Raw genomic sequence first — 19,775 nt, 5'->3', positions numbered from 1 at the left:
CAGTGGCATCTGTGAGCCAGGAAAGGTTCAGAACCACCAGCCCCCTACAAAGGCAAAGCCGTATTCCCAGGGTAACCCAGCGTCCAGACCAAATCCTCAATCCAGGACAGGAGTCATGGGTGTGGCTCCAAGTGACGGGATCGAGTCCTGCTCCCAGTCAGTGAATGAAGGGAGTGTCACTTCACAGAAACCTGTTTCTGCCTGGCCACCCCACCCTGGAATCTGAAAACTGGTCTGGTGGCTGGGAGAGGCATTCGCTCAGCAGGTGTGCTCCAGGGAGAAGCAGCTCTGCCCGCTGAACCGGCCTTGCCCTCCGACTTGGGTCAGGTCCACACCCAAGGCAACCAGCCCATGACAGAGGCAATGGGTCTGATTCTCATCTGCAGACCCAGGGGGAGGGGTAACAGAGGCAAAGGCAACGGGAACCTGGCAGGGCCCTAAGGAAGGGTGGCCAGCCACGTCACTGTGGGCCACGCAGGGTAAGCACAGGCTGGGATAATGGCCATCCCCACCCTCATCCCCTACAACTCCCTGGGAGTCTCTCCAGGCTGGCCAGGCTGCAGGCCCATCCCCGAGCCTTGAATCCCCTCTAGCTGGCCACTTGCCTGGCAGCCTTTCAGACACAGCCCATAGTCGGCCTCCTCCAGGAGGGACCCTGGCTCCAGCGACCCCTCTCCTGCTGCTCTCCTCCTCCCTGAATGCTCTAGCTGTAAGGAAGTGGCTGAGACCAGACTTCAGGGTCACCCTGATCTGGGTTTCAGACGCAGCTTCTCTACTCACTGACTGGTGCTTTTGAACATGATGCTTAACTTTCTCAGCCTTGGTCTTAGCTTTCTCAGCGTCTCTGTCCTTAGCTTGTAAACTGCATGAAGATTTAAATGAAAGCGTGTACATAAGGTTCTTTGCATGGAGTGTGGCTGACAGTGAATAGCTCGATCAAAGGTTATTATTATTATTAGCTTGATTTATATCATTCTGTGGTTCTTTTAGCTGTGGTCATTTTGGTAGCCACAATTTAGATTCCTGAAAGACAGGACCTGGATCTACTTTCATTATAGAAGAAGAGACTTGGCTGGGCTTGTGGCTCACACCTGTAATCCCAGCACTTTGAGAGGCTGAGATGGGCAGATCACCTGATGACAGGAGTTCAAGACCAGCCTGGCCAACATAGCAAAACCCTGTCTCTACCAAAAATACAAAAATTAGCCCAGGCAAAGTGACTCACGCCGGTAATCCCAGCACTTTGGGAGGCCAAGGCCAGCGGATCACCTGAGGTTGGGAATTTGAGACCAGCCTGGCCACCATGGTGAAACACTATTCTACTAAAAATACAAAAAATTAGCCAGATGTGATGGCAGAAGCCTGTAATCCCAGCCACTTGGAAGGCCGAGGCAGAAGAATCGCTTGACCCCAGGAGGTGGAAGCTGCAGTGAGCTGAGATTGCACCACTGCACTCCAGCCTGGGTGACAGAGCAAGGCTTCATCTAAAAAAAAATAAAAGAGAATCAATGGGAAGTGTTGGCTGTTTCACTCAAAGACTGGCTATTCATTCATCTGTCCATCCACTCATCCACTCATCCATGTGGTGCGTCAGTTCTGTGCCAGGCACTCTGCTGATAGCTAAGGGCACAGGAGAATAACCACAGCCTGAGCCTTAGGGGAGCTCCCTGCAGAACAGGGGAGACACGCAAACTGGTGAGCCCACATGCTAGACGCTGTGTGGATGGTGGAGACAAAGCGCAGTGGAAACAGCCGGGCAGGAGCACCTTCATGTGTGGGGGAAGCAGGCTTAGGGCCATTTACAGAGGAGATGGCATGTGAATGGAGCATAAGAGAGCAGGAAGAATCTGTCAGCATGGGAAGGGAGAGGGCACAGCATGCTGGCAGAGGGGACAGCTTACTTGAGCAAAGGCACAGAGGCATGATGATTGTGTGGGGCATGTCACAGGAACAGCCAGTCACCCCTTTGGGTCCCTTTAGCAGACTGGAAGGTATGTGTCCTCTTCCGGCTATGGTGAGGGCAGAGCTGGGTGAGCTGTGGGTGGGAGAGAGAGCCCAAGCTGCCTTGGGACACTGGGAGGACAGCCCCACTAAGGAGGAGGGGTTTTGCATTTGTTTTCCTTCTCAAACTCACTTTCCTGAGGGAGGCCACTGCTGGGGACACACAGGGGAAAGGGAAGGTGGAGTATTCAGCCCCACCCCATCCCTTTCACTTCCTTCTCCCTGTCCTGCCCCACCGGCTGCTACCCAGTCTACACTCACAGCTTTCTCTCCGCTCTGCTTGGGAAGCAAGCCTCGGGCCCACATGGGGCACTGCCTCTTACAGGCCATTCATCAAGACAGTGGGGGTGACGGCAGGACTGTCTCCCTCCAGGAAGGCTGCAAGAGGCAGAGAGTGCCCTGGGTTCTGAGGTTTGCTAGCCGCAGACCTGCTCTGGGGCTTTGGGTACACTCCCCTCCCCTCTCTGGGCCTCATTGTTTCTACCGGGAGAAGGAGGGCCCTGGACCACATGAGTCTGAGACCCCAGCTTAGGCATTCTATGGGGCAGCTCCCAAGGATTCGAGCATCCTCCCCTCAAAGCTGTTTGTCCTCACCTCTCCTCTCTAAAACTGTTCTCGCTGGGACACCTCCTCTCTCCTCCCTGCAGTCACTGCCACTGGAGATGTGCCCAAGTCTCCATCCCTTGCCACATGCTTTCTGTCTCTCTGTGTTGTTAACAGGACCTGACACATCTTCCTGGAAGCCTCAGAGCCAACACACCTGCAGGCATTTGCTCAATATACGTGCAGGTGAATCTCGAAAGCACCCAAGTGCATCTCAAAAGCACCCTAGGCATTGGGGAGACTGAGACTTCTAATTTAAACCTCCAAGTGCCTCCAGGAGCTTGGAGTTTGGTAGAAAGATGACGCAGATGAAAAACTGACCATGTGTAGGGACAGGAAGCTCTCAGGAGTGGAGAGAGGGTAGAAGAGCTGAATACCGTGGGGCAGATACAGTAAGGAGGAAGGGCACACTAGGACGGAAGAGTGTAGAAAGCAGAGAGTTCCGATGACTGAAATGTTTAAACAATAGTCTGCATGGGTTGGGCACAGTGGCTCACAACTGTAAGTACTTTGGGAGGCTAAGGCGGAAATATCACTTGAGTACAGGAGTTCAAGACCAGCCTGGGCATCTCTACCATCTCTACCAAAAAAAAAAAAAAAAAAATTAAAAAATTAGCCAGGTGCGGTTGTGCATGCCTGTAGTCCCAGCTACTAGGGAGGCAGAGGCAGGAGAATCACATGAGCCTGAGGTTGAGGTTGCAGTGAGCCATTTTAATACCACTGCACTCAAGACCAGGGAACAGAGTGACACCTTGTCTAAATTAAAAAATAATAATAACAAAAAGTAAAAAACCATCATGATACTGTGATGGTGGAAAGATGACATTAAGCATTTGTCAAAGCCCACAGAATGCACAACACAAAGTGTGAGCCCTGATGTAAATGAGGGACAATAATTAATAACATTGTGCCCATGTTGGTTCATCAGTTTTAACAAACATACTACACTAATGCAAACGCGACTAACAGGGGGTTGGGGGGGAGGGAATGGAAACTGTGCCTTCTGCACAGTTTTTCTATAAACCTATATCTGCTGTAAAATATAAAATCTATTAAGAAAACAAAAGGCTAGGCGCGGTGGCTCACGCCTGTAATCCCAGCACTTTTCAAGGCCAAGGCAGGTGGGTCACCTGAGGTCAGGAGTTCAAGACCAGCCTGGCCAACAATGAGAAACCCCATCTGTACTAAAAATACAAAAATTAGCCAGGCGTGGTGGCAGGCACCTGTAATGCCAGCTACTGAGAGGCTGAGAGAGGGAGAATAGCTTGAGCTCGGGAGGCAGAGGTTGCAGTGACCCAACAGAACGAGATTCTATTTCAAAAAAAAAAAAAACTGGTCCAATATTAAAAAACCAAAGCTGTCAGCATAAAAACCTGGGCTCCCAGTTTCTTTTGATGAATCTGAAGATCTACAACCCTGGGCTGAATTCGCACATGGAAAGAACAGGCTGCAGCTCAGGAGACATAGCTCCTTCCCATGGGTACTCACCCTTAGGTTTCCTGAGCCTTCACTGCTCCTGTCAGGCTTGGTTGGGAGCTTTGGGAAGTTTGGAGACCTGGTGATAAAAGTCAGGTGTCTGATCACGAAGAAACAAACAGGCAAATTTGGCTGAGGGCTTCGGAGTACTATTTCCCAGGTGCTGGAAAATGATGATATCAAATGGGAAATGATGAAGAATGTGAGGAAAATCCGGGAAGTTTTCAGACAAATTGAGTTTGATTTGCACGTATTTGCAGTTAAAAAAAATATGTGATTGCATCTTGGAGGAGATGTTGAAGCTGCAGATAAATTTCAGAGGGAGAGAAAAGTGACTTGCAAAGACCAGGGGATACTTGAGGTCCCACAAAGGAGAGGAACACAGACAGGTGAGCCCAAGGCAAAAAGCCAGGTTCATGGGATGATGTGGTGGAGGTGATAAGCGGTTCACCCAGCATCTTAGTTTCCCGGGCAAATGGCTGCGAGTAGAAGCTGTGGTGGGAGGAGAGGTAGATGAGGCTTAAGGAGACCGGAGGGGGCAGGTGTTTGGGGAGTGGTCAGGAACCAGCCAGGTGAAAGATGGGAAAGCTTGGTAGGCTGCTTGGGTTAATGTAGTCCCTGAGATTACCCTGCCCTGGGGCTGGTAGCAGAAATGAAGAGTGGGCAGGAATATGCTTGATCATTCATTCATTCATTCATTCAGCACACATTTCCTGAATACCTACTCTATGTCCCAAGCTATGGTAGGAAAGATATGGGGATGAAGAAGCAGACACAACAGTTCTGTCCCCTAAGAGATCACATTCTAGTGTAGATCCGCACTAACAATTGCCACAAGGCACATCTAATGGTAAAAGAGTGGTTACTGCAGACTCACTACGCACCTGGCTGCAGCCCCAGGTGGGTGCTTGTTCCTTCTGCCAGAGAAACAAACATTCCTTATAGGTCAGTGCTGTGGCCGCCTGACCTTTAAGAGTGATGCAGCTGCCTGGAGATACGGCGTGCTTACAAAAATAGTGGTTATGCCTCTAGGGGAACGGTGAGGAGGGCATTACGGAGTCAGGGGAGACATCTTAAAGAAAGGAAATTTGGGGCGGGGCATGGTGGCTCACACCTATAATCCCAGCACTTTGGGAGGCTGAGGTGGGTGAATCACCTGAGGTCAGGAGTTTAAGACCAGCCTGGCCAACATGGTGAAACCCTATCTCAACCAAAAATACAAAAATTAGCCAGGCATGGTGTTGGACACCTGTAATCCCAGCTACTTGGGAGGCTGAGGCAGAAGAATCACTTGAAACAGGGAGGCAGAGGTTGTAGTGAGCCAAGATCGGCCCGCTGTACTCCGGACTGGGCAACAGAGCAAGACTCCATTTAAAAAAAAAAAAAGGAATGAAGCTTGGGACAAGTCTTAAAGGGTCCACAGTAGTGCAGCAGCCATGGTGGAAAGCTGAGGGTACAGGGGCATAGGGGAGAGCAGGACAGGGGCATGGAGGTAGGAAGAGGGTGTACGATTCGGGGACCTGCCTGCAGTTCAGCACGGAAGTGGTGCAGGGGGAGTAGCAGGTGGCCAGAATGGAGCCCAGAAAACAGACCAGATGAAGAATCGGTATGAGCTGCATAGAGGCTGCCCACCCCAATTGCGGTGGTAAGGAGAATGCTGAGGAATGAATGTAGACTAACTTCAAATCCTGGCTCCATCATCTACTGTGTGCCCTTGGACAGATTCCTCCGTCTCTGATTTTCTCGTCACTGAAATGAGGATTCTAAAAGTTTCATCGGCTCTGGTGAGGATGAAAAACCATGGTATCTACCGGATGATAAGGACTCAATAAAGGGCTATTATCACCATTGCACTTTAGGCGGTCTCAGGTCTGCATTAATGCTCTTTCCTGTGCCTTCTGCCCTTGGCTTATAAGACTTCTTGTAAACAGACTGTTTCCCCTCCAGCTCTGACCCACCTCCCTGGCTGGAGCCATGGCAAATGGGCGCTCCCTGGGTGAGAATGGCAGGGGGTTGCTATGGTGACCTCCGAGCTTGGCTTAGGACTTGAGTGTACTGAGCCTTTTTTTCTTTCTTTTCTTTTCTTTTTTTTTTTTTAAGCCCTAGCTATCCCAGCTATTCTAAATATTTACTGCGAGGCGATTATTACACACCTGAAAAAGCTGAATAATATTCCCTAGCACTTTGCAGAGAAAAATGGAAAACAATCCACATTTCTGGCAACAAGGAACTGACTGGGTAACTTACGGCACATCCATGCAAAACTGTACCGTGGAGCTGTTAAAAGTGTACAGATCTGTGGTAACTGACAGGAAACGGCATCATGACAAGTTGTTAAATGAAAAACAGCAGGTTACAGAACAGCCCACATCTCGTAATACTGTCCATATAAAATGATGCTACATTTAACTGCTTTGTATTTACGAACAGAAGAAGGTTTAGAAGGCCGTTTGCTGTGGCTCTTTCTATCTAGATGGTAGTGGTGGATCAGCAAATCTAGGGATTTGCTTTTCTCTTTCTACTTTTCTGTAGCAACAGAGTTTGCCCACAATGAACATGTGTATTCTTTTTTCTTTTTCTTTCCTTCTTTTTCTTTTAACCCAATGCTATTAGAAGAAAGTAAATGCGTCCTAACTCCTTGCCAATCTTAAAGGGATTGTGTCAGCCAGCACTTGGGTTGCAAATGCTGGCATTTGCTTGTACACCCACCTGAGAAGGTCACAGGTGAGCCTTACTTTATGTCCCTGCATCCTGCCCGCTGGCCCAGGAGCACCACTGGTCTAGTGGCACCCCATCCAGGGGAGCTGGGGACCAAGTTCTAAAGCGTAACAGCTCATGCATTTGGAAAAGCCACCCCATTTCCCTGGCCAAAGGAGTAGAGAAGGCTCCCTTTCTCACCCCCGTGGGTGAAGGTGGAGGCTGGTGGGAACACCCCCACTGGGAGCACAGCAGAGGCCATCCGTTAGTAGACCTATATCAAGCACTCGCTGTGTGCCAGCCTCTGTGTTATCCCTGGAGACTCATGGAGATCCAGGCAGACTCTTGGCCTAGTGGACAGAGGGCTCCAGGAGGGACTTGTCCAGATCCTCCTCATTGTTCCTGCAAGGTTCTGTGCTCCTTTCCCACGGTCCACACTTTATGTTCCAACAAGAAAATAGTGCAGCCCCCCGCAGTAGGTCCTGGAAAACCCCATTCCTTAGCATATCCTCAAGCCCTCTTCAGTCCCCAGCTTCACTGCTCACCAGCCTTGCCATATGCCCACCCACTTCTCCCCAGGAGGAGGAGCACCAGGAACCCACCCTCACGTGCTCATTGTGCTTGCTGTTTGCACTGGATAAGACATCTCTTCCTCCATCTTCTCTTATTGATAAAATTCCTCCCCTCCTCCTCCTCCTCCTCCTCTCCTTCTCCTTCTCCTTTTCCTTCTCCTTCTCCTTCCTCCTCTTCTTCTCTTCTTCTCTCCTCCTTCTTCTCTCCTTCTTCTCTCCTCCTTCTTCTCTCCTTCTCCTTCTCCTTCTTCTTCTTCTTCCTCTTATTCTTCTGACAGTCTCACTCTGTCACCAAGCCTGGAGTGCAGTGGTGCAAACACAGTTCACTGCAGCCTCAATCTCCTAGGCTGAAATGATCCTCTCACCACAGCCTTCCCCTCCTGAGTAGCTGGGACCATAGGCACACACCACCAAGCCTGGCTAGTTTTTTTTTTTTTTGAGACTGTGTCTCACTCTGTTGCCCAAGCTGAAGTGCAGTGGTGTGATCTCAGCTCACTGCAACCTCCACCTCCCGGGTTCAAGTGCTTCTCCTGCTTCAGCCTCCCAAGTAGCTGGGATTACAGGTGCCTGCTACTATGCCCCACTAATTTTTGTATTTTTAGTAGAGACAGAGTTTCACCATGTTAGCCATGGTTGGCCATGCTTGTCTCGAACTCCTGACCTCACGTGATCCGCCCACCTTGGCCTCCCAAAGTCCTGGGATTACAGATGTGAGTCACTGCACCTGCCGCTGGCTAGTTTTAATTTTTGTCTTTTTTTTTTTTTTTTTAAGAAATGGGGTCTCACTATGTTACCCAGGCTAGTCTTGAACTCCTGGGCTCAAGTGACTCTCCCACCTTGACCTCCCAAAGTGCTGGGATGACAGGCATGAGCCACCAGTCTTCTTGACAAAATTCTCCCCTTTCATATGACTAAACACAAATGTCACTTGCTCTATAACGCTTTCTAGGGCAAAATTAGCTTCCACTCTTCCGGCTTCCACTGCAAGGGTATCTACCATTTTATTTGTAAACTTCAGTTAGATGCCAGTATCCTGGTTTCCATTGGGTCAAGACAGAGTGAGTCTGTCTTGGTCATGGCTGTGCCCAGGTGCCCAGCCCAGGAACACCGTTCAGTGTTCAGTGTTCCGGTTCAGGAAATGAAGGTTTGCTTCTGAACGACTTCCGCTGTCCTCTGCACTCAGCCCTAGAGGCAGGGTCTGGCCTGGTTGACTCGCATCTTCCACCCAGTGGTTTCCACGCTGTGTTCATAAAAACCGCACTTTGGTGCCAAAATTGTATATCTGTTTGGTCCAAATATTTTTTTTTTTTTTGAGACAGAGTTTCACTCTTGTCACCCAGACTGGAGTGCAATGGCACAATCTCCAGTCACTGCAACCTCCACCTCCTGAATTCAACTGATCTCCAGTCTCAGCTTCCCAAGTAGCTGGGATTACAGGTGCGCACCACCACACTGAGCTGATTTTTGTATTTTTAGTAGAGACAGGAATTCACCAGGCTGGTCTTGAACTCCTAACCTCAGGTGATCCACCTGCCTCAGCCTCCCAAAGTGCTGGGATTACAGGCATGAGCCACCACGCCCAGCCAAAAGATATTTATTTCAAAAGTTTAAACATCTGAAATCTCAAACAAACTAATTGTAAAACAAAATGTAGGAAAAACTGGGAAAATGTGAACATTAGCTCTTTTATGATAATGAAGAATTATCAATCCTTTTTTTTTTTTTTTTTGAGATGGAGTTTTGCTCTTGTTACCCAGGCTGGAGTGCAATGGCGCGATCTCAGCTCACAGCAACCTCCGCCTTCTGGGTTCAGGCAATTCTCCTGCCTCAGCCTCCTGAGTAGCTGGGATTACAGGCACGTGCCACCATGCTCAGCTAATTTTTGTATTTTTAGCAGAGACGGGGTTTCACCATGTTGACCAGGATGGTCTCGATCTCTTGACCTCATGATCCACCCGCCTCAGCCTCCCAAAGTGCTGGGATTGAATTATCAATTCTTAAGGTACAGTAATAGCACCGTGGTTATGTATTTTATAGGGCCATTTTCCTCTAGAGATACATGCTGAAGTAATTGCAGATAAAATGATACGATGTCTTAGACTGGCCGCAACAGAATCTGGTGGGGATTCAGGGAAGTGGGTAAGAGTGCAGATGAAAATCGTTGGCCATGAGTTGATCATTGCTGGAGCCAGGCATGGAAGCTAATCACACTAATCTCTCCATCCTTGCATATGCTTTGAAAAGGAGACAATAACAATGTCAGAAAGAATCCTGAAGTATGAAATATGTCTTTTGAGTCCTACTCAGACGTCGCATGCCTGTAGACAAAGCAAATCTCTGTTGCAAGAGTAATTATCGCTCTATTCACAGACTTTCATAACATGTGGGATATCAACAAGACAGTTTGAAACTGATACAGGAAGTCTGCATCCGAATCTCCATCTGAACAAGATAAAACCAAAGAACTTAAAGGCAAATCGGAAATGCTTTAGAAACAAAAACTGTGGCTCCTTATAAATAAAAGACGGCAGTCTCTGGGAAAAAGCCAGAAGGCCTTGTCAGCGGAAAATACTCAAAGATATCACACAAATATATCTTCTCACTAGTCCCCAACTAGGGTACAGTCAGGAAACGTTTTTCCTAGAAAATTTTACAGGGAAAAAAACGTGTGACATAGTGATATTGCCAACATCCTTTGATCTTACATTTCTGCTTTAAAAGGATCATATAGTATCCCTTCTTGAAATTTCCATGACTTAATTTTTAGTTTTTGAGGTGGATAGGTTTCAATGTTTCAAAATTTTCATTTTTACTTATTTTATCTGCTACCTTGGATCAAAAGGAGAATGTGTATTTTTCTAAGTCAACCCTTATTGCTATTCTAAAACATTTTTATACTTAAAGTCATTAAATAGTTGGGTTTCCTGTTTTACATTTTTGAAATGCCTTTTTGTAAAATACTAATACTGATTTCGGGATTATGTTATATGCATATTATCGGCCCTGGTGGTCTTACCCCAGCATGGAATAAAACTATTTCCACGCATTGTCAGAGCTGCGAGAATGTCCTCTCTGGATGGACATCAGAACCACACTGAAAGTTAAAAGATACTAATGCCCAGACCCAACCACAGCTCATTTAAATCTGGCTCACCAAGGGTTGGGGAGGGGAAGTGGGACCCATGTCAGTGACCGTAAAGCTAAGAGTTGAGACAACTGAGATTCTGGTCCCAGGTAAGAGAAGCAGAGCCCACCTGGAGCCAGTCTGCTGCTGAGCCCTGTAGAGCTAGCACCAGGGCGCCAAACACCAGCCTGGGCTCTTTCTGGCTCTATGCTATCCAGCTAATTGGCCTCCAGGATGGGTACAGCAGGCAGGGTCCCCCACAAGGATGGAAAAGGGTGAAGCCCTGGCCAGGCTGATGGAAGGTGACTCCAGGCCCTGACTGTTGGGTTCCCCTCACCCCAACAGGGAAGCCTCTGACTGCTGGGGAAGGTGAGATCCTATCTCCACCCTGCTCTCAAGCTTCTAATCTGATCAGGAACTTGAAGTCTGAGATAAGACTGTCAGCCTGTGAAAGCCAGCCCAGACAGCAGAGGGAGGAAAGGGGGGAGACCCAAAGAGGACTTGGGGTGAGGGTGAGTGCCTTCACATGTCCAGGAGCAGCAGGCTGGGAACCTGGAGGAGGCCATGAAGCCCCTGAGAGCAGAACCAAGACCCCCAGACAAGAACTTCTAGGAGACAGGCTTCAGCTCAATCCACAGAGACAAGGCACTGCTCCTACCCCCACGAGGATGAATGCTCCATGGGCACTGAGTCCCCGCTCCAAAATTGTCCAGGTTGAGTCTAAGGTTCTAACCCTGGGAAGTGGTGAGGACCCATTAAAGCTGGGGTGAAGACAGGAGCCTAAAAACCTCTCTGGCAGGAAGTCCCAAGCCCAGCTGTGTATCCAAATAACCTAGGGGCTTGTCAGAACCCAGAGCCGCCAAGGTGGGCCTGTCTCAAGCCTTCCAAATCAGAGTCCCTTGGGGTACTGCCTGGGGATCCCCCTGTTATCAAGCTCCAGTGGTAAGTCCCATGCTTGGCCCAGGGAGGAAACAGCTGCCCTGAGCTGTGCTCGTTTGGGTCACACGGCCTGGAGTCCATGTGGGAGACAAGACCCTCACAACCAAAAGCAAGCAATATGAGGAGCTGGGAACCCACAGAGCAGTTTCCCTTATCCACAGCTTCACTTTCTGCAGTCAGCCACCTGCAGTCAACAGTAGTCCAAAAATAGGTATGTATAGTGCAATAGGATATTTTGAGAGAGTGAGAGACCACATTCATATAATATTGTTTTTGAGATGGAGTCTGGCTCTGTCGCCCAGGCTGGAGTGCAGTAGCACGATCTTGGCTCACTGAAACCTCCACCTCCTGGATTCAAGTGATTCTTCTGTCTCAGCCTCCCAAGTAGCTGGGATCGCAGGTGCCTGCCACCACACCTGGATAATTTTTGTGTTTTTAGTAGAGATGGGTTTCACCATATTGGCCAGGCTGGTCTTGAACTCCTGACCTCAGGTGCTCCACCCACCTCAGTGGCCCAAAGTGCTAGGATTACAGGTATGAGCCACCGCATCTGACATCGTATAACTTTTTTTTTTTTTTGAGGTAGAGTTTCGCTCTTGTTGCTCAGGCTGGAGTGTCGTGGTGCAATCTTAGCTCACCACAACCTCCACCTCCTGGGTTCAAGCAATTCTGCCTCAGCCTCCCAAGTAGCTGGGATTACGGACGCCCACCACCACACCCAGCTAATTTTTTGTATTTTTAGTAGAGACGAGATTTCGCCATGTTGGCCAGACTGGTCATGAACTCCTGACCTCAGGTGATCCACCCACCTTGGCCTCCCAAATCACTTTTACTATAATATATTGTAAGAATTGTTCTGTTTTATTGTTACTGTTAATCTCTTACTAATTTATAACTTACTCTTTACCGTTGGTATGTATACAGGAAAAGCACCCTACATGCCAGGTTTGGTACCATCCACGGTTTCAGGCATCCACTGGGTCTGGAACCATCTCCCTTGCAGATAAGGGCATTTCTGTGCTAGCAGGACAAGGTGAAAAGCAGGAGCCCCAAGGGGAAGGAGGCAGAATGGATGATGGAGGTGAGTTTAAATTCAATCCACGTGTCCTCAGGAAGCACGTGCTCAGTGCTGGGGTCCCAGCTGGGCAGAGTCTCAGAAATTTTGACTGCCCTCAAAGAGAACCCCATCTTTCTGAGGAGACAGACATACTCAGTGTGACCACAAGCAGGCAACAGGAGAGAGGGAGACAGACCTTTCCAAGGAACAACCTGCCTCTTGGACACATCCACCTGGATGTTAAACAGGTGTCTCAAATACGACACAGCCACAGTTGGGGTCATTATCTGACACCAAATCCTGCCTTCTGCTTCCTACAAGCTGCCCCCTCTGTTTCGAGAAGCACATTCCTTACCTGCCTAGACAATCCACCTCACCCTGTCTCAGCCCGAGCCTCACTTCATCATCCTCCAATGCTCCTTTTCTCCTCTCAGCCTGCCGCAGCTCAGGCTGCCCAGGTGCACACCGATGCCCAGAGCACACTGATGACCCTCTGGCTGGCAGGGCTCCTGCCTTGCTCTCTGCTGAGTCCTCAGAACTAACCAGTGCCTGACGCAGGGAAGGGCACTCAGAAAAGATCTGCCTGGTTCCTAGGAGACTTTTAGGGAAGAAACCCTGAGCAAGGATGCCGGTGCAGCCAGGACAGACTCCTGGAGGAGGCGGCGCTTGAGGTGGATCCCAAAGAGGCTGCAGACTTGTTTTGGCAGAGGAGGGAACGGTGTCCCCAGGGACAGCAGAGGTGAAAGGCGGGCAGGCAGGCTGGCAGATGGTGAGCAGGGAGGCCTGGTGGTGCTGAGCTCGGAGAGGCAAGAGGTGGGAGCACAGCATGGGGAGAAGGGGAAAGGAGGGTGGGCATGCGGAGAAGGCCAAGACATAGCACCCTGGATGCGTTCCAATGCCAGGCCAGCGAGGGACCATCCAGGGAGCTGCTGCACCTCCCTTGGGGACTGCATTCATGGGAAGCTTTTCCAGCAATTATTAATTCTGAGCCTCACCCGCTGGGACTGGGGGGAGTTGTTAACTGTAGGTGAGCTATTTCACGTAATCATTACCCAAAGAACACACCTCACAGGTTAGGGGAAAATGGTCAGGGCAGCCAACAAGCCAGGGAGATGTGAGCTGCCAGAGGGAAGAAGGCTGCATGGATCTGGATAGGGGGAGGAGCGGCATGGGCCCCTCAGCAGAGGCTGGAGGGCACTGGGGGTCAGAGGAAGACTCAGGGCCCAGATGGGAAAGGGCATGACTTACAAGTGGCCCCACAGCCAATGGGGAGCTTAGATGAGGGTGGGGGAGCCCAGGCAGATGTACAACCACTCTCCCTAATGTGTGTGGTATTTGGGCTTTGAGTCCCAAAGACTCTCTGGGCCTCACTTTCCTCCCTTGTGAAATGGAGATGAAGTTTGATTGGAAACACCACTACTAAGCGCTCAATCTATTCTAAACCCCTTGTGGGCTGGGCAGGGTGGCTCAGGCATGTAATCCCAGCACTTTGGGAGGTTGAAGCAGGTGGCTCTCTAGAGGTCAAGCACTCCAGAGAAGGCTGGCCAACATGGCAAAACCCCATCTCTACTAAAAATACAAAAATTAGCCAAACCTGATGACATGCACCTATAGTCCCAGCTACGCAGGAGACTGAGGCAGGAGAATTGCTTGAATCCAGGAGGTGAAGGTTGCAGTGAGCCAAGATTCTACCATTGCACTCCAGCCTGGGAGACAAAGGAAGACTCCATCTCAAAAAAAATAATTAAAACCCCCTTAGGGCATTTTACACCCCATTTAATTTTCACAGCATCTCTTCAGGTGGGCACTTTTATAATGCCCAGAGCAACTGCCTCTCTGGGGTGTTTCAAGTATTAGTAAGTGCCCCATGTGTAAGTCCTTGATGCACAGCAGGGTCTCAAAAAGAGCAACTGTTGGCTGGGCACGGTGGGTCGGGTTTGAGAATCACTGGAACCCAGAGGCGGAGGTTGCAGTTAGCCAAGATCATGCCATTGCACTCCAACCTGGCAATAAAGGTAGACTCTGTCTGAAAATAAATAAATAAATACCGATGAAGAACAAGAGTAACAATTCATCTAAATCAGCCTGCAAGCACGCTCAGCCAGAGCTCAGAAGGTGTAAACAGTAAGCCCTCCCCCTTCCCTGGGCCTTCACTGCCCAGGACGAGCTCTGAGACTCCAGGCTGTCCTTGAGCGCCTGACCCAAGGTCTGCTCAGATCCCAAGGGGAAGGAAGTGGCATGGAATTGGCAAGTGCGTGACAGTGCAGGGGTGGAGGGGAAGATTCTTACTACAGTTGTCCCTAAACCCAGGTAGTCCCTGTCCCTAGAGCTCCAACTGCTGTTGCTTGTTGTGGGAAAGGATTCACATTGCCCAGGGAGAAAAAGCAGGGCCTGTATATGAAAAGTGAGAAGAAAAGAAATCGTTTCTGTGGTTTAGACACCTCTCCCAAACATGTGGCCCTCAGCATGGGTAAGTGCCAGTCAAGGTGAAACACACTCGGAGATAGCTCCTTGTATCTCTTGGCACAGGAATACCGCACAGGGCTGGCTGGGAAGAAGGTGGAACAGTGGTCGCCTCTGCACTGAGTCAGGGGCCAGCCCCTATGCCCTGAGACTGGAGATTTCACCATTCAAGACCTGTTTCCTTGGGTCTACAAGGATGCTTGCGTGGGAAGTAGAAAAGTTCCTTTTTAAAGTTTCCATTCTTGTTAAAGAATGAGTGTGCTGGTATGGGCTGGGAGGCGGATCCAATATGGCCAAATAGAAACAGCTCTGGAGCACAGTTCACAGCAAGGAGAACACAGAGGGTGAGTGGTCACCACATTTCCAAACGAGTTATTCCTACCCACAGACCAGGAGATTCCTGGGATGAAAAGTGCCACGAGTTTTCAGCACAGCTGTTTCAGCTGGCACAGCAGGTCTCCGCATAAAAACTCACACAAATCTGGGTTTCAACTGGCCTGGAATGCCTGGGAGACAGAGCCGCCCATTCACCTGATAAAAAGGGGGCTGAAACAGGGAGCCAGGTGATCTGGTTCAATGGGTCCCACCCCCACAAAGACTAGCAATCTGAAATGCTCTGGAATGAGAATTTCACAGCAAGCACAACTGGGCCTGGGATGGTCCAGTTCTGTGGGGGAAAGGGCGTCTGCCACTACAGGGGCAGACCGCCATTACCGAGGCAGTTCTAACTGCAACTCTGTAAACAAAACTACAAGGAAGTTCACACAGCAGCTAGGCAGAGCCCATAGCAGCTCAGCAATGCCTCTGCTGGCAAACTGTGACTAGGTACGTCCTAGCTGGGTAGGGCATCTCTGAAAAAGGGCAGCAGCATGTCAGGAACTTATACATAAAGCCCCACCTTCCCAGGACAGAGCACCTGGGAAAAAAGGTGATTATGAGTTCCACTGCAGCAGACTTAAACGTACCTACCCAGCAGCTCTGAATGGAACAACAGCTTAGCACTTGAGCTGCTATAAGGGTCAGACTGTCTCCTCAAGCAGCTCCCTGACCTCCATATATCCAAAGAGATGCCTCATAAAGGAAATCTCAGGCTGACATCTGGCAGGTGTCCTTCTGGGATGAAGATAACAGAAGAAGAAACCCTTACTGTTCTGTAGCCACTGCAGGTGGTCCCCAGGCAAGCAGGGTCTGGAGTGGCCCTCCAGGAGTCCTACAACAGAGAGTCCTGTTATAAGGAAAACTAAGAAACAGAAAGAAATAACTTCATCATCAACAAAAAGGATGCCCACTCAGAGACCCCATCCAAAAGTCACCAACTACAAAGACCACAGGTAGATAAATCCACAAAGATGGGAAGAAACCAGTGCAAAAAAGATGAAAACATCCAAAACCAGAATGCCTCTCCTCCTCCAAGGGATCACAACTCCTTACCAGCAAGGGAACAAAGCTGGATCAAGAATGAGTCTGATGAATTGACAAAAACAGGCTTCAGAAGGTGGACAATAACAAACTTCTCTGAGCTAAAAGAACATGTTCTAACCCAATGCAAAGAAACTAAGACCTTGAAAAAAGGTTTGACAAAATGCTAACGAGAATAAACAGTTTAGAGAAGAACATAAATGACCTGATGGAGGTGAAAAACACAATACAAGAACTTTGCAATGCACACAGAGGTTTCAATAGCCGAATAGACCAAGCAGAAGAAAGGATATCAGAGATTGAAGATGAACTCAATGAAATAAAACGAGAAGGCAAGATTAGAGAAAAACGAGTGAAAAGAAATGAACAAAGCCTCCAAGAAATATGGGATTATGTGACAAGACCTAATCTACGTTTGATAGGTGTACCTGAATGTGACAGAGAGAATGAATCCAAGCTGGAAAACACTCTTCAGGGTATTACCCAGGAGAACTTCCCCAACCTAGCAAGCCAGGCCACCATTCAAGTCCAGGAAATGCAGAAAATGCCACAAAGATACTCCTCAAGAAGAGCAACCCCAAGGCACATAATCATCAGATTCACCAGGGTTGAAATGAAGGAAAAAATGCTAAGGGCAGCCAGAGAGAAAGGTCAGATTACCCACAAAGGGAAGCCCATCAGACTCACAGTGGATCTCTTGGCAGAAACACTACAAGCCAGAAGGAGTTGGGACCAATATTCAAAATTCTTAAAGCAAAGAACTTTCAACCCAGAATTTCATATCCAGCCAAACTAAGCTTCATAAGCAAAGGAGAAATAAAATCCTTTATGAACAAGCAATTGCTGAAAGATTTCATCACCACCAGGCCTGCCTTACAAGAGCTCCTGAAAGAAGCACTAAACATAGAAAGGAACAACCAGTACCAGCCACTCCAAAAATGTACCAAATGGTAAAGAGCATCAACAAAATGAGGATTCTGCATCAACTAACGGGCAAAACAGCCATCTAGCATCAAAATGGCAGGTTCAAATTCACACATAACAATATTAACCTTAAATGTCAATGGGCTAAATGCCCCAATCAAAAGACACAGACTGGCAAATTGGATAAAAAGTCAAAACCCACCAGTGTGCTGTATCCAGGAAACCCATCTCAAATGCAAGGAAACACATAGGCTCAAAATCAAGGGATGAAGGAAGATTTACCAAGCAAATGGAGAGAGAGAGAAGAAAAAGCAGGAGTTGCAATCCTAGTCTCTGATAAAATAGACTTTAAACCAACAAAGATCAAAAGAGACAAAGGAGGGCATTACATAATGGTAAAATGATCAATGCAACAAGAAGAGCTAATGATCCTAAATATGTACCCAATACAGGAGCACCCAGATACATAAAGCAAGTTCTTAACGACCTACAAAGAGACTTAGACTCCCACACAATAATAGTGGGAGACTTCAACACTCCACTGTCAATATTAGACAAATCAATGCCACAGAAAATTAACAAGGATATCCAGGACTTGAACTCAGATCTGGACCAAGCAAACCTAATAGACATCTACAGAACTCTCCACCCCAAATCCACAGAATGTACATTATTTTCAGCACCACATCACACCTACTCTAAAATTGACGACATAATTAGAAGTAAATCACTCCTCAGCAAATGCAAAAGAAAGGAAATCATAACAAGCAGTCTCTCAGACCACAGTGAAATCAAATTAGAACTCAGAATTAAGAAACTAACTCAGAATCACACAACTTCATGGAAACTGAACAACTGGCTCCTGAATGTCAACTGGATCAACAATGAAATGAAGGCAGATATAAAGATATTCTTTGAAACCAACGAGAATGAGGACAAAACGTACCAGAATCTCTGGGACACATTTAAAGCAGTGTCTAGAGGAAAATTTATAGCAATAAATGCCCACATGAGAAGCAAGGAAAGATCTAACATTGACACCCTATCATCAAAATTAAGAGAGCTAGAGAAGCAAGATCAAAAAAACTCAACAGATAGCGGAAGACAAGAAATAACTAAGGTCAGAGCAGAACTGAAGGAGAGAGAGACACAAAAATCCTTCAAAAAAGCAATAAATCCAGGAGCTGTTTTTTTGAAAAGATCAACAAAATAGACAGACTGCTAGCCAGATTAATAAAAAAGAAAGGAGAGAAGAATCAAATAGATGTAATAAAAAACGATAAAGGGGAAATCACCACTGATTCCACAGAAATACAAACTACCATCAGAGATGACTACAAACAACTCTATGCACATAAACCAGTAAACCTGGAAGAAATGTATAAATTCATGGACACCTGCACCCTCCCAAGCCTAAACTAGGAAGAAGTCAAAACCCTGAATAGACCAGTAACAAGGGCTGAAGTTGAGGCAGCAATTAATAGCCTACCAACCAAAAAAGGCCAGGTCCAGATGGGTTCACAGCCGAATTCTACCAGATGTACAAAGAGGAGCTGGTACCACTCCTTCTGAAACTATTCCAAACAATCCAAAAAGAGGGAATCCTTCCCAGATCACTTTATGAGACCAACATCATCCTGATACCAAAACCTGGCAGAGACTCAACAAAAAAAGAAAACTTCAGGCTAATATCCATGATGAACATAGACGCAAAAATATTCAATAAAATACTGGCAAATGGATTGCAACAGCACATCAAAAAGCTTATCCATCACGACCAAGTAGGCTTCATCCCGGGGATGCAGGGCTGGTTCAACACACACAAGTCTATAAAAGTAATCTACCACATAAACAGAACCAAAGACAAAAACCACATGATTATCTCAATAGATGCAGAGAAGGTCTTCGACAAAATTCAACAGCACTTTATGTTAAAACTCTCAATAAACTATGTATCAATGGAACACATCTCAAAATAATAAAAGCTATTTATGACAAACCCACAGCCAATATCATACTGAATGGGCAAATACTGGAAGCATTCCCTTTGAAATCTGGCACTGGACAAGGATGCCCTCTCTCACCACTCCTATTCAATACAGTATTGGTAGTTCTAGCCAGAGCAATCAGGCAAGAAAAAGAAATAAAGGGTATTCAATTAGGAAAGGAGGAAGTCAAATTGTCTCTATTTGCAGACGACATGATTGTATATTTGGAAGACCCCGTCGTCGCAGCCCAAAATCTCCTTAAACGAATAAGCAACTTCAGCAAAGTTTCAGGATACAAAATCAATGTGCAGAAATCACAAGCATTCCTATACACCAATAACAGACTTAAAGAGAGCCAAATCAAGAATGAACTGTCATTCACAATTGCTACAAAGAGAATAAAATCCCTAGGAATACAACTAACAAGGAATGTAAAGGACCTCTTCAAGGAGAACTACAAACCACTGCTCAAGGGAATAAGAGAGGACACAAACAGATAGAAACACATTCCA

The 19,775-nt window shown here is 47.7% G+C and overlaps 1 protein-coding gene and 1 non-coding gene across 11 annotated transcripts in view; one reads left to right on the top strand and one right to left on the bottom strand.

The window, feature by feature from the left end:
- PAQR5 (progestin and adipoQ receptor family member 5) overlaps window positions 1–19,775 on the bottom strand; it is a 92,606-nt gene that overhangs the window by 55,917 nt on the left and 16,914 nt on the right. For 3 of the 10 annotated variants that reach the window (XM_078333508.1, XM_035259050.3, XM_078333507.1), the window contains one exon: window positions 4,093–4,243. The exons of 6 other annotated variants lie outside the window; for them this stretch is intronic. The gene's annotated coding sequence lies outside the window, so the exon portion shown is untranslated. The remainder of the gene's footprint in view (window positions 1–4,092; window positions 4,244–19,775) is intronic. One more of the 10 variants, XM_035259051.3, reaches the window with a different exon arrangement.
- LOC118145400 (small nucleolar RNA SNORA77) lies at window positions 4,948–5,082 on the top strand. Its single transcript, XR_004730517.3, has one exon. It is a non-coding gene; the product is annotated as a small nucleolar RNA SNORA77 (small nucleolar RNA).

This window comes from Callithrix jacchus, chromosome 8 (assembly GCF_049354715.1).
Source record: "Callithrix jacchus isolate 240 chromosome 8, calJac240_pri, whole genome shotgun sequence".
In the NCBI taxonomy this organism is placed as follows: domain Eukaryota; kingdom Metazoa; phylum Chordata; class Mammalia; order Primates; family Cebidae; genus Callithrix; species Callithrix jacchus.
Note: the sequence above shows the minus strand (reverse complement) of the source record. Positions and strands in the feature narration are given on the sequence as shown.